Consider the following 15,470-nt stretch of genomic DNA (forward strand, 5'->3'; position numbering starts at 1 on the left):
GAGGAGAGTGAAAGAGTTGGCTTAAAACTCAGCTTTCAGAAACCTAAGATCATGATATCTGGTCCCATCACTTCATGGCAAATAGATAGGAAAACAGTGGAAACAGTGACAGAGATTATTTTCTTGGGCTCCAAAATCACTGCAGATATTGACTGCAACCAAGAAATTGAAACATGCTTGTTCCTTGGAAGAAAAGCTATGACCAACCTAAGCAGCATATTAAGAAGCAGAGACATTACTTTGCCATCAAAGATCTGTCTTGTCAAAGCTATGGTTTTCCCAGTAGTCATGTGTGGATTGAGAGCTGGACTATAAAGAAAGCTGAGCAATGAATAATTTATGCTTTTGAACTATGGTGTAATCCCTTGGACAGCAAGGAGAGCCAACCAGACCATCCTAAAGGAAATCAGTCCTGAATATTCATTGGAAGGACTGTCCCTGAAGCTGAAAGTCCAATGCTTTGGCCACCTGATGCAAAGAACTGACTCATTTTGAAAGAACCTGATGCTTGGAAAGCTTGAAGACAGGAGTAGAAGTGGATGACAGAGGATGAGATGGTTGGATGACATCACTGACTCGATGGACATGTTTGAGTAAACTCTGGGAGTTGCTGATGGACAGGGAAGCCTGGCATGTTTCAGTCCATGGAGTCTCAAAGAGTCAGACACGACTGTGCGACTGAACTGAAATAAAATGATCAAGTAAAAAATTTTTCACTTGAAAAAAAAGAATTAGAGAAAGTATAGATAAACTTGACTTCTAAATTTCTAGTTTCTGAATAAGCAAGGATTTAATTAATAACCAATTAGGATGATTACAGAAAGCATCCTAATGTGGGATTTTCACCTAATTATAAGTCACTAAAGTGAAAGTGAAAGTGAAGTCACTCAGTCGTGTCCGACTCTTTCTGATCCCATGGACTGTATCCTTTCAGGCTCCACTGTCCATGGGATTTTCCAGGCAATAGTACTGGAGTGGATTGCCAGTTCCTTCTCCAGGGGATCTTCCCAACCCAGGTCTCCCACATTGTAGACAGATGCTTTACCATCTGAGCCACCAGGGAAGTCCCTTTTATAATAGTCACTAACTACTTACGAAAAACACAATAGCGGATTATTTTGATTATTTATTTAGTTATTATTATAATTTTTGATAATTTTGGAATTATTTTCAGGTGAGATTTAAGCTTACCTCTGTCAGAAAGAATTTGAAATTTAAAACATGACAGTTTTTATCAAATGAAAATGTTAAATTAAATAAGTCACTTTCAGTTCAAAGGAAGGACCTCTGCTCATCTCCTGTGAGAGGACCAAAATTGCAACTACCTGTTGAACCTGTTGATTCACACAAGGACACTGAATACCAACAAGAAAAAGATACCCCACATCTAAAGTCAATGAAGCTGCAACAAATGGTAGGAGAGGTGCAAACACCTGGAGAACAATAGCATTAAAGTAGTTCTCCCACTGTTGTGAATATGCTGAGCCTCATGCCAGGCTTCAAAGCCTGGAGATCTGGCAAAGGGACTGGAAATCCTCAGGGAATCTGACTTTGAAGGCTTGTGGGATTTGATTACAAGATTTCTACAGGACTGGGAGAAACAGATACTCCACACTTGGAGGGCACAAACAAAATCTTGTGTGCACCAAGACACAAGGGAAAGGAGTAAGTGACCAGAGATTGAACCAGACCTACCTACTAGTGTTGGTGGGTCTCCTGAGGAGGTATGTGTTGGCAGTAGCTCACCATGAGGATGGATGGAAAGGCAGAAGCTGGACTCATTTGACATAAGTACTCCTGAAAGTGAAAGTGAAAGTGCAATTGAAGTTGCTCAGTTGTGTCCGACTCTTTGCTATTTCATGGACTGTAGCCCACCAGAATCCTTCCATCCATGGAATTTTCTAGGCAAGAGTACTGGAGTGGGTTGCCATTTCCTTCTCCAGGGGAATCTTCCCGACCCGGGGATCGAACCCGGGTCTCCCACATTGCAGGCAGACACTTTACCATCTGAGCCACCAGGAAGTCACAATTAACCCTACCACAGAGCCCATAAATCCTAGGGCTTGGTCTCCTCAGGTCAAACAGGGTGGAGCACAACCCCAACCACCAGCAGTTAATTGGATTAAACTTTTACTGGACATAGCATTTCCCACCCAAGCAAGACCTAGTATTTCAAACCAGGAAGATAATACAAGCCTCTTAGCCTCATCTACCAGAACATAGACAGAAAAAAAAAAAAAAAAAAAAACAAGAAAGAACCACAATCCCTCCAACTAGAACCAAAATCATATTACAGAAAGTTAAGCAGGATGAAATAGCAGAGGGTTTTGTCCCAGATTAAGGGATAAGATAAAACGCCAGAAAAACAGCCAAATGAAATGGAGATAGGAAACCTTCCAGAAAAATAATTCAGGATAATGATGGTGAAGATGATCCAGGATCTCGAAAAAAGATGGAGACAAAGATCGAGATGATGCAAGAAGTGATTTCCAAAGACCTAAAAGAACTAAAGAACAAACAAAGAGAGATGAATAATATACTAGAAGAAATCAATAACAGAATAACTAATGCAAATAATTGGCCTAGAGGACAGAATGCTGGAAATCACAGCTACAGAAAAAAATATAAGAAAAAAGATAGAAAAAAGATGAAGACAGCCTAAGAGACTTCTGGGACAACATTGAATACATGAACATTCACATTATAGGGGTCTCAGAAGGAGGAGAGAGAGAGAAAGGACCTGAGAAAATATTTGAAGAGATAATAGCTGAAAACATCCCTAACATGGAAAAGGAAATAGTCAACCAAATCCAGGAGATGCAGAAGGTCCCAGGTAGGACAGAAATAAGGAGGAATGCACTGAGACACATAGTAATCAAAATAATGAAAATTAAGACAAAGATCAAATACAGAAAGCAACACAGGAAAAACAACAAATAACATACCAGGGAATTTACATAAGGTGATCAGTTGATTTCTCAACAGAAACTTTGTAAGCCAGAAGGGAATGGCAGGATATATCTAAAGTGATGAAAGAGAAGAGCCTGCAACCAAGAATACTCTAACCAGCAAGACTCTCATTCAGATTTGATGGAGAAATCAAAAGCTTTCCAGACCAGCAAAAGTTAAGAGAATTCAGCACAACTAAACTAGCTATACCACAAATACTAAAGGAACTTCTCTAGGCAAGAACAAGAGAAGGAAGCCAATTACACAAAATAACAACCCCCCCGCCCCCCAAAAAGAAAATGTAATGGAATCATATATATCAATAATTTCCTTAAATGCAAGTGGATTACATGCACCAACCAAAATACACAGAACGGGTAGGAATATGAGACTATGTGCCTGCACGCACTTCCACTTGCCACATCAGTCTACATAAGACCCTAAATTAAATGTAATTATTTTATATTGTTAAGTTAATCATGTTTCCACTATAGCTTGCAATTGTAATTATCTTTTATTTTTTGTCTGGCTAAGGAGATCCAACCAGTCCATTCTGAAAGAGATCAACCTTGGGATTTCTTTGGAAGGAATGATGCTAAAGCTGAAACTCCAGTACTCTGGCCACTTCATGCGAAGAGTTGACTCATTGGAAAATATTTTGATGCTGGGAGGGATTGGGGGCAGGAGCAGAAGGGGATGACAGAGGATGAGATGGCTGGATGGCATCACTGACTCGATGAATGTGAGTCTGAGTGAACTCTGGGAGTTGGTAATGGACAGTGAGGCTTGGTGTGCTGCGATTCAAGGGGTCGCAAAGAGTCGGACACGACTGAGTGACTGAACTGAACTGAACTGAATAATTATGAAAACTGATAAATGTATTTTACTATTGTGATTGTGTAACTATTATTCACTTCATACTATTGTGTCATGATTGGTCAACAGAAATCAATAACATTCTATATAATTAAAACTACCATTTACTAGGAAAGCTTGTAATCACCTTTTAAAATCCAGATGCCTAACAGAATATTCTTGGAATTGTTTGAAAAATACAAATGCCCAGGTATTGCTATTCTTCTCCAAAGCTCCAGATATGTTTATAATGGGTAGTTATTAAAAATAAAAAAGGACAACATCATGATCTTTTATCTAGTTTGTTTTACTTTTTCTATTTCATATTCAATGATTTCATTTCATTTAGTTTATGTTTTCCAATTTCCAAACGTTTTCATTTTAATTGTTTTTTTTTCCTCAAGACTTTAGCAAGTATAGTAGGAAAGCTTTTGTGTGTGTGTGTATGTGTGTGTGTATATATATATATATATAAATATAATGTACAATATAGTATATGTGTAGTTTAGAAAATTTATGAATCTTTGCTTACCTAAAAAAAAAGTATGACATGTTTACTCCACTTGTTTGACTTAGTGTGAATAGAATGCTAGATTTCTAATAAATATTCACTCAAAACTTTGATATAGTTCTAAGTATTTTGACCTCTAGTATTACTGTGAAAAGTATAGAAAATTTATTATCTCAGTGATTTTAAAAAGAATGGAATGAGGCTTGAAACTTTTAGTCCAATTCTGAGAAGATAAAAAAATACTATGCTATTAAAAATGTAAAATTAACAAGTGATACAGTATTATAACTAAAGTACAGATTTTGTTCAAATTTCACCAAGTTTCATGCTAGCGTCCATTATTTGTTTCCATACCTTATTCAAGACTTCATGTTGCATTTAATTGTATGGAGCAGCTTCAGTTGCATGCAAAAATCCTGGCAAATTCTCTTTATGTTTTTTATTCCATTGCAAGTATTTTTCTATTTTTCTGTGCTATGGCTTCTTAGATACACCCTTTATTTAAAAGTGGACATTCAATTTCTAATTAATGGGATTTTGTTTAAAGTATCTTTAACATTAATTACTCATTTTGATACTAACTTCTCATTTAAATGCTTTCTTCTCTGCAATCATACTGTTGTTACTGTTATTTGTTTTTCAATCTAAGTTTGTTGAGACTTTCAATGGCCAAGTTGAAGATCTCTCTTAGTAAATGTCACATTGCACTGAAAATATGGAAATAACTTTTGATATTGGTTGCTAACATAATTCCACATGATAAGAAAACAAACTGTATGATTTCAACACCTTTAGACCACGAGATTTTCACACCTTGTTTTATGTCCCTGGGGCTTCCCTTGTTTGTCAGACAGTAAAGAAACTGACTGAAGTGCAGGAGACCCAGATTTGATCCCTGAGTTGAGAAGATTCCCTGGAGAAGTAAATGGGAACCTACTCCAGCTTCTTGCCCAGAGAATCATTATGTACAGAGAAGCTTTGTGGTTTACAGTCCATGGGTCTCAAAGAGTCAGACACAACTGAGTGACTAACACTTTCTCTTTCACTTTGTCTTTCTCTTCAGTTTCTCTTTCACATGTCCATGGATATGTTCCAGTGTCTCCTACTTAACACTTTATGGGAATTTGAATAGAATTTTATCCTATTGTTATGTGAAAATTGTATAAATCTTAATTATGTTGAATTGGTTCACAGTGCTTTTCTGGAAAACTATATCCTTCTACTTCTCTGTTAATTTTTCTCCTAATAACTTTGGAGAGTTTGATATTGAAACTCAAACTAAAATGTTAAATTTATCTACTGAAAAAAACAATGCAATATACAGTAAAACTATATGTAACCTTGTTCTGTATTTTCCAAGTCTCCCTTAAATGTGTTATCATACTTTCATAATTCAAGAAAATGTTTAAAAAAATAGAAAGCAAAACATTGTAAGAGAAATAAATTAGAAACATATACTTAAAATATTAATAGGAATGCATTATTAATATTGAATAGTCATTAAAATTATATTCAAAGATTGTTAATATTTATGTTTGATAAATAATTAATGAAAGTAATTAACACTGTTTCTTTGTATCGCATGGCTGAATGACATTACTAATTGAAGATTGAGTTTTTGTCCCTGGTTCCCCAGTTGTACACCACAAAATTTGGTAAGATAAATCTGAATAATTTATTAAGATGGTAGATGGTATAAGAAAAGAAAATTATGTGTCAATATATCTGATGAGTGGAGATATAAAAATATTGAATAAAATACTGGCAAGCCAAGTTCCACAGAACAGTAAGAGGATTATGTACCATGATCAAATGAGCTTTGTCACTGGGATGCAAGTACAGTATAATTCATCCAAATCAATACACTGTATTAACAGAATGAGAGCAAAAATCATATAAGTATCATAAAAATAAATAAAAACATTTAATAAAATTCAATATCCTTTATGATGAAAACTCTTAACACAGTAAGAATAGAAGGAGTGTACCACTACATAATGGGCATCCCTCTGGCTCAGCTGGTACAGAATCCGCCTGTAATGTGAAAAGACCTGGGTTGGGAAGATCCGTTGGAGAAGGGAAATGCTCCCCACTCCAGTATTCTTGTCTGGAGAATTCCATGGACTGTATAGTCTATGGGGTCACAAAGACAACTACATAATAAAGGTCATATGTTTCAGGCTCAAAGCTAACATCATATTCAGTGGCAAAAACCAAACATTTTTTTTCTATAATATCAGGAATGTCAAGAGTGTTCACTTTTATAACTTTTTTCAATAGTATTAGAACTTCTAGCTAGGAAAATTAGGCAAAATAATAAATAAAAGTCAACCAAATAGAAATGGAGGAAGTATAATTGTCTCTATTTGCAGATGACATAATTTTATATGCAGAAAATCTTAGAAACTACAACAGAAAAGGAATACAATGAATAAATGAATTCAGTAAAATTTTAGGATATAAAATCAACATGCAAAACTTAGTTTTGTTTCTGTACATTAACAATAAGCTACCCCAAAAGGAAATTATGAAAAAAAATATATTTACAATATTAACAAAAGGGTGACATATGCAGGAGTAAATTTAACCAAGGAGGCAATAGACCTGTACACTGACAACTGGGAAACAATAATTGCAAAAAATAAAAACACAAATAAACAGGAACACTTTTCATGATCATGAATTAGAAGAATTAATATTAAAGCATCCCTAAGAAAAAGAAATGCAAAAAGGCAAAATGGCTGTCTGAGGAGGCCTTACAAATCACTGAGAAAAGAAGAGAAGTGAAAGGAAAAGGAGAAAAGGAAAAGTATACCCATTTGAATGAAGAGTTCCAAAGAATAGCAAAGAGAGATAAGAAAGTCTTCCTAAGTGAAAAATGCAAAGAAATAGAGGAAAACAATAGAATGGGAAAGACTAAAGCGTTTTTCAAGAAAATTAAAGCTATCAAGGGATTATTTCATTCAAAAATAGTCACAATAAATGACAGAAACAGTACAGACATAACAGAAGCAGAAGATATTAACCAGAGGTGGCAAGAATACACAGAAGAACTGAAAAAAAAAAAAAAAGATAATGACCCAAATAACAAAATGGTGTGAGCAATCACCTAGACACAGACATCCTGGAGTGTGGAGTCAAAAGGGCCTTAGGAAGCATCACTATGAACAAAGCTAGTGGAAGCGATAGAATTCCAACTGAGCTATTTCAAACCCTAAAAGATGATGCTGTCAAAGCACTGCACTCAATATGCTAGCAAATCTCAAAACTCAGCAGTGGCCACAAGACAAGAAAAGGTCAATTTTCATTCCAATCCCAAAGAAAGTCAATGCCAAAGAATGTTCAAACTACCACACAATTGCAGTTATTTTGCATAATAAAAAGGTAATGCTCAAAATCCTCCAAACAAGGCTTCAAAAGTACATGAATCAAGAACTTCCAAATGTACAAGCTGAATTCAGAAAAGGCAGAGGAATCAGAGATCAAATTGCCAACATCCTATGGATCATACAAAAAGCAAGAAAATTCCAGAAATCATTTACTTCTTCCTCATTGAATACATGAAAGCCTTTGTCTGTATGGATAATGAAAACTGTGGAAAATTCTTAAAGATATGGGAATACCAGACCATCTTATCTGCCTCCTGAGAAGCCTGTATGAAGGTCAAGATGCAACAGTTAGGAACGAACATGGAACAATGGACTAGTTCAAAATTGCGAAAGGAGAGCATCAAGGCTATATATTGTCACCCTGCTTATTGAAATTCGATGCAGAATATATCATTGGAAATGTCAGGCTGGATTACGTACAAGCTGTAATTAAGATTGTCAGGAGAAATATGCAGATGATACCACCCTTATGGCAGAAGGCAAAGAGGAACTGAAGAGCCTCTTGTTGAAAGTGAAAGAGAAGAGTGAAAATTTGGCTTAAAACTCAACATTCAAAAAAACTAAGACAATAACATCCAGTGTCATCACTTCATAGCAAATAGATGGGAAAATGATGGAAACAGTGACAGATTTTATTTTCTTGGACTCCAAAATCATGGCAGATAGTGATTGAAGCCATGAAATTAAAAGACACTTGCTCTTTGGAAGAAAAGCTTATGAGAAAACTTCACAGTGCATTAAAAAGCAGAGACATTACTTTGTTGACAAAGATCCATTAAAAAGCAGAGACATTACTTTGTTGACAAAGCACTCGTTTTTCCAGGGGTCATGTATGGATGTTAGAGGTGGACCATAAAGAAGGCTGAGGGCCAAAAAATTGATGCTTTTGAACTGTGATGTTGGAGAAGGCTCTTGAAAGTCCCCTCAATTTCAATGAGATCAAACCAATCAATCCTACAGGAAATCAGTCCTGAATATTCATTGTAAAATTTGATCCTGAAGCTGCAAAACTTTAGCCACCTGATGAAAAAAGCTGACTCATTGGAAAAGACTCTCATACTGGGAAAGATAGAAGGCAGGAGGAAAAAGGGATGACAGAAGAGATGGCTGGATGGTTTCACCGATTCAGTGGAGATAGTTTTAATCAAGATGGTGAAGGACAGGGAACCCTGGTGTGCTGCAGTCATGGGGTCACAAAGAGCTGGACACGACTGAGTGACTGAAGAGCAACAACAAAAATATTGATGTGGCCATGTTATCCAACCCAACCTGCAGATTCAATTTGATTTCTATGAACATTTTAATGGCATTTTCCCATAGAAATGGGGAAAACAATTGTTAAAAGCATTTTGAATCACAGAAGTCTTCAGGTGGCTAAAGCAATTTTGAGTAAAAAGGACACTGTGAAAAGCATCACACTTCTTGATTTCTAACTGTGTTACAAAGTTGTAGTAATTAAAACAGTATGGTCTAGCAAAAAGCAGGCATATGAACCAATAGAACAGAATAGATAACACAGAAATAAATGAATGTGTACACAATCAACCAAAGGAAGATTTTTTATCATTAAGTCTCTGTGGAAGCCCAATATAATAATAATAGCATTACTCTTATTTTACAGTATTTGTTATATGTAGATTCTTGAAAACAAAGTAATACTCACAGAACCAGAGAATAGCATGGCTGTTGTCCAGGGATCTGGAGCAAGGGAAGTGGGGAGATGTTGATCAAAGGACACAGATTTTCAGTTATAAGATGAATAAGTTCATAGGAAGTAATATACACAGCATATTGACATGGTTAATACTATTGTACTGTATATTTAAAATTTGCTAAGAAGGAAGCCTGGCATGGTGCAGTCCAAGGGGTCACAAAGAGTCTTATACTACCAAGTGACTGAACTGTAGTGAACTGAAAAGAGTAAATCTTATGTATTCTCTTTAGGGAAAAAAAAAAAGTAACTATGTGAAGTGGTGCAGATGTGTAATTGAAATTGATAATCATTTTACAATGTATACATTTCAAATTTATACTTAAAATACATAGTTTTATTTTTCAATTGCATCTAATAAAGCTGGACAAATCAATAAAAATTGAAATGTATATGAAAACAGAAGTTAAAATTAATGCTGCACATTTTAGTATAGGGATAAGAACCATCCGATTGCAGGTATTATTTGACCTTCTTTATGATTTACTCCATTTACTTTTCAGGGAAATTACCAATTCAGTTTAGAGTCAATTGTGACTTGAGGGAGTGTATAAATGCAGTAAAAACACACAACTTAAACTAGTTTGCTCTTGATCAGAACATAATTGATAGTTATCTTTTGGATACATGTATTTTTTTCTTAATTTCTGAAAAACTTTCTATTAACATGAATTAACTTCATTATTTCTCCATAATTAGACCTAAGAAAACATAGGAATCTACTACTGAGCAATGGGCCATATTTCTCAAGCACTGAGTACAAACCATTCAGTCAAAGCTTCTCTACAGTCTGGCGTGTCTGAAAATTTCTAAATGAAAGTAATACCAGTATTTTGGCGAAAACTATGAATCAAATATCAATGCTACTTAAAATTATTGTTTAATAAAACTTTGCTTAAAATACAATATTACATTTATAAATTTTAGATAGAGGTTGTCATACTTCTTTATCACTACTCTGCTGCTGCTAAGTCGCTTCAGTCGTGTCCGACTCTGTGCAACCCTATAGATGGCAGCCCACCAGGCTTCCCCGTCCCTGGGATTCTCCAGGCAAGAACACATGAGGGGGTTGCCATTTCCTTCTCCAATGCATGAAAGTGAAAAGTGAAAGTCAAGTCATTCAGTCGTGTCTGACTCTTAGCGATCCCATGGACTGCAGCCTACCAGGCTTCTCTGTCCATGGGATTTTCCAGGCAAGTGTTCTGGAGTGGGTTACCATTGCCTTCTCTGTATCACTACTCTATAGAGTCATTATTCTTTTTTTATATAATTATTTTAGCGTTTATCTTCCTATTCCAGTTTTATTTCACCTATAAATATTTATTTCATCTATCTGCATTTATGTTTGCAAATCATCATGAATCTATTTTTGATATGTTATAAAATATAAATGAATAATGGGTAACTTTAGCTAGGTATTGACATCATTGAATTCATTTAAATCAATATATGCTGATAAGATTGTGCTAATTGATTTTTTTCTGAAGAACTCACAATTCTAATTTCTCATCAAGGAGAAGTTAACTTATGAATAATGATCCAACAAAGCTGGCTTCAATATTATGGGCACATATAATGTTTTCAAAAAGATGTTTTATTTTTTGTCATTCTGCCTTTATTGAGTAGTAAGAACTAAGTAATAGTTTTGTACACTAAATGAACGAGTGGAAGATAATTTGAAATGTTCTATGCAAACATAATGTCTAGAAATATAACAAAATAAAAATTTAGTCTCAAAACTACTTAAACTAAAACTTCTTGTTTTGTTTTGTTTCTGGTTCAGGTAAACATATTTCTTTATTTTAGTTGAAGTATGTTTGACTTAAAGTGCTGTTAGTTTCAGATGCACAGCACAGTGATTCAGATTTTGCATATTATATTCCATTTAAGATTATTACAGGATAATGGGTATAATTCCCTTCACTATACAATATATTTTTGTTGTTTAACTATTTTGTATATAGTAGTTTGTACCTGTTAATTCCATACTCATAATTTGTCCCCCTCAATCTCTGTCTCCTTTGGTAACCATAAATCTGTTTTTTATATCTGTGACTCTGTTTCTGTTTTATATACAGATTCATTTGTGTTATTTTTTTTAGAATCCTCATATAAATGATATCGCATAATGTCTGTCTTTTACTTCAGTGGGTATAATATTCTATATCCATGTTGTTTCAAATGAAAGTATTTCATTCATTTTTTTGGGAGGGTGCTGGGTAATAATTTATTGTATATTGATAATACACCACATAATCTTAAGCCAACTGTCTGTTGATGGGTTGCTTCCATGTCTTGGCTATTGTAAATAGTGTTGCTGTAAACACTGTGATGCATGCATCTTTCAAATTAATGTTTTCTTTTTCTTTTATTTATTTTTATTTTACTTTACAATACTGTATTGGTTTTGCCATACACTGACATGAATCTGCCATGGGTGTTCATTTATTCTGAGTATTTACCTAAGAGTAGGATTGCTGGATTTTATGGCAGATTTATTTTCAGCTTTTTAAGGAACCTCCTTACTGTTCTCCACAGTATTAATTTACATTCTCATCATCAGTGTATGAGGGGTTCTTATTCCATACACCCTATCTAGCATGTATTATTTTTCGACATTTTGATTATGTTATGACTAGTGTGAGTTGATACCTCATTGTAGTTTTGATTTGCTTGTCTCATCACTGACTCGATGCATGTGAGTTTGAGTGAACTCCAGGAGTTGGTGATGGACAGGGAGACCTAGCGTGCTGCGATTCATGGGGTTGCAGAGTCGGACATGACTGAGCGACTGAACTGAACTGAACTGAATAATAATTTGGAACAGACTGGTTCTGAATAGGAAAAGGAGCATGTCAAGGCTGCATATTGTCACTGCTTATTTAACTTATATGCAGAGTACTTCATGAGAAACGCTGGGCTGGAAGAACCACAAGCTGAAATCTAGATTGCCGGGAGAAATAGCAATAACCTCAGATATGCAGATGACACCACCCTTATGGCAGAAAGTGAAGAGGAACAAAAAAAGCCTCTCGATAAAATTGAAGAAGGAGAGTGAAAAAGTTGGCTTAAAGCTCGACATTCAGAAAACTAAGATCATGGCATTGAGTCCCATCATGGGAAATAGATGGGGAAACAGTGGAAATAGAGTCAGACTTTAGTTTTTTGGGCTCCAAAATCACTGCAGATGATAATTTCAGCCATGAAATTAAAAGACACTTACTCCTTGGAAGGAAACTTATGACCAACCTACATAGCATATTGAAAAGCAGAGACATCACTTTGCCAACAAAGGACCATCTAGTCAAGGCTATGGTTTTTCCAGTAGTCACGTATGGATGTGAGAGTTGGACTGTGAAGAAAGCTGAGCACCGAAGGATTGTTGCTTTTGAAATGTGGTGTTGGAGAAGACCCTTGAGAGTCCCTTGGACGGCAAGGAGATCCAAACAGTCCATCCTGAAGGGGATCAGTCCTTGGTGTTCATTGGAAGGACTGATGTTGAAGCTGAAACTCCAATACTATGGCCATCTCATGCGAAGAGTTGACTCATTGGAAAATACCCTAATGCTGGGAAGGATTGGGGACAGGAGGAGAAAGGGATGACAGAGGATGAGATGGCTGGATGGCATCACCAACTCAATGGCTGTCGGTTTGGGTAGACTCCAGGAGTTGGTGATTGATAGGGAGGCTGGATGTGCTGCGATTCATGGTGTCGCAAAGAGTCGGACACTACTGAGTGACTGGTCTGAACTGTTGTAACAAATTACTACAGACTTAACAATACTAACTTATTTATTACTTTACAATTTGTAAAGTCAGAAATCTGAAATGGGCCTTATGGGATAAAATCATGGACATGGCAGAGCTGTGTTCCTCTTGAAGACTCTTGGTCTTTTCCAGCTGCCTTTTGCAGCTTCTGGGGGGCCCTGACATTCTTCGTAAGGAGTTTCTTCCTCTCATCACTCCAACCTCTGTTTCTTTCATCATCTATCCTTTTCCAGCTGTGACTCTTTGCTTATTTTTATAAGTACCCTTGTAATGACATTAAATTTTCTCCTGTAAACCAGAGAAATCTTCACATTTCAAATTCTTTAGATTAATCACATATGCAGAGATCCTTTTGCAATGCAAGTAAAGCATATTCACAGATTCCATGAAGTCACAAGAGATCTTTGGGGGTCAGCATATCACAAATAGACAGTATATACTTCCTTATTAGTTGTAAAATAATGTTCTAAGTAAAATAACTCATTTATAGGATCATATCATAGGTGATAATTTCATAAAAGTCAGGGAAAAAAAAAAAAAAAGCACATGTCCACATATCTTCATTTTGAATCCATCCCAGTTCTTTCACATACTTGTTTTACTCTTGGTGTGGTTTCAGCTTATATTTGGTGTGCATGTTCCTAGGAATATAATTGCTTTATCTTAGTCTGGTAATAAATGAAAATAGGATACAAATGAGCATAAATTAAATACATATGACATACTTGATATCAGTAATCCCATTATACTTGTTTTTATTTTTAATTTGTAGTTAATTAGATTTTCACTTGTTAATTGCTTTCATACCTTAAAAATTCATAAAATCTGTTATATTGAATAAAAATTAATGTAAACAAATGTAAAACATTTTCTTTTTTGATAATAGTGACAATTTTGTTGATTTGCTGATATTTTAACCTATATTTCTGGAATTTTGTAATTTTAGAAACAATTATAGTAGTTTAAATGATCCATATTATTATAGATTTACCTCTTAACCATTCACCCTTCAGGATCTATGGATACACACATAGATCTATGCCATGATGCTGCTGCTGCTGCTAAGTTGCTTCAGTCGTGTCCGACTCTGTGTGACCCCATAGACGGCAGCCCACCAGGCTCCCCGGTCCCTGGTATTCTCCAGGCAAGAACACTGGAGTGGGTTGCCATTTCCTTCTCCAATGCATGAAAGTGAGAAGTGAAAGTGAAGTTGCTCAGTCATATCTGACTCTTAGCTACCCTGTGGACTGCAGCCCACCAGGCCCCTCCGACCATGGGAGTTTCCAGGCAAGAGTACTGGAGTGGGGTGCCATTGCCTTCTCTGGATCTATGCAATATACACCTCAAATAGAAGACTACCTGTTGGAACAGTAAACATGAGTTGTCTGAGGCAGGGTTTTTGCCTTCACTCCCTATCCTTTTATTTCTCTACCCTGACACCTAAAACAATGCCCAGAACTTAGCACTCAAAGGCATTTGTTGAATTAAAAAAAAAAAAAAAAACACTAAATATAATGATAATTGTTCTAGAACATTTTCCCTCTGTGGTTATTATTCATTTAAAAGTTTCCATTGATGAATGCATAACTATCTTTTAAAGAAAATATTTTTACTAACAAAGCAGTAGCATATCTTAAGGGTTTCAATATAAATGTTATGTGTTGGGTTAAAATAGTGCATCTATTATTGATCATATTACTGATCAAAAATGGCATATTATTAATATATTCAAAACAGACACCACATTTTTCTTAGAGAAGTGTTGTTGAAATTTCAAGATATAGCTAAAGTATTATTTAGTTCACTGAAAGCTTTTTTTAAAATTCAGTGGCAAAGGAATCCAAATTGGAAAAGAAGTAAAACTCTTACTGTTTGCAGATGACATGATCCTTTACATAGAAAACCCTAAAGACTCCACCAGAAAATTACTAGAGCTTATCAATGAATATAGTAAAGTTGCAGGATATAAAATCAACACACAGAAATCCCTTGCATTATTATACACTAATAATGAGAAAGTAGAAAAAAGAAATTAAGGAAACAATTCCATTCACCATTGCACCGAAAAGAATAAAATGCTTAGGAATATATCTACATAAGGAAACTAAAGACCTATATATATCAAACTATAAAACACTGATGAAATAAATCAAAGAGGACACTAATTGATGGAGAAATATACCATGTTCATGGATTGGAAGAATCAATATAGTGAACATGAGTATACTTCCAAAGCAATCTACAGATTCAATGCACTTCCTATCAAGGTACCAGCAGTATTTTTTGT

Source organism: Budorcas taxicolor, chromosome 4, assembly GCF_023091745.1.
Source record: "Budorcas taxicolor isolate Tak-1 chromosome 4, Takin1.1, whole genome shotgun sequence".
NCBI classification, from domain to species: domain Eukaryota; kingdom Metazoa; phylum Chordata; class Mammalia; order Artiodactyla; family Bovidae; genus Budorcas; species Budorcas taxicolor.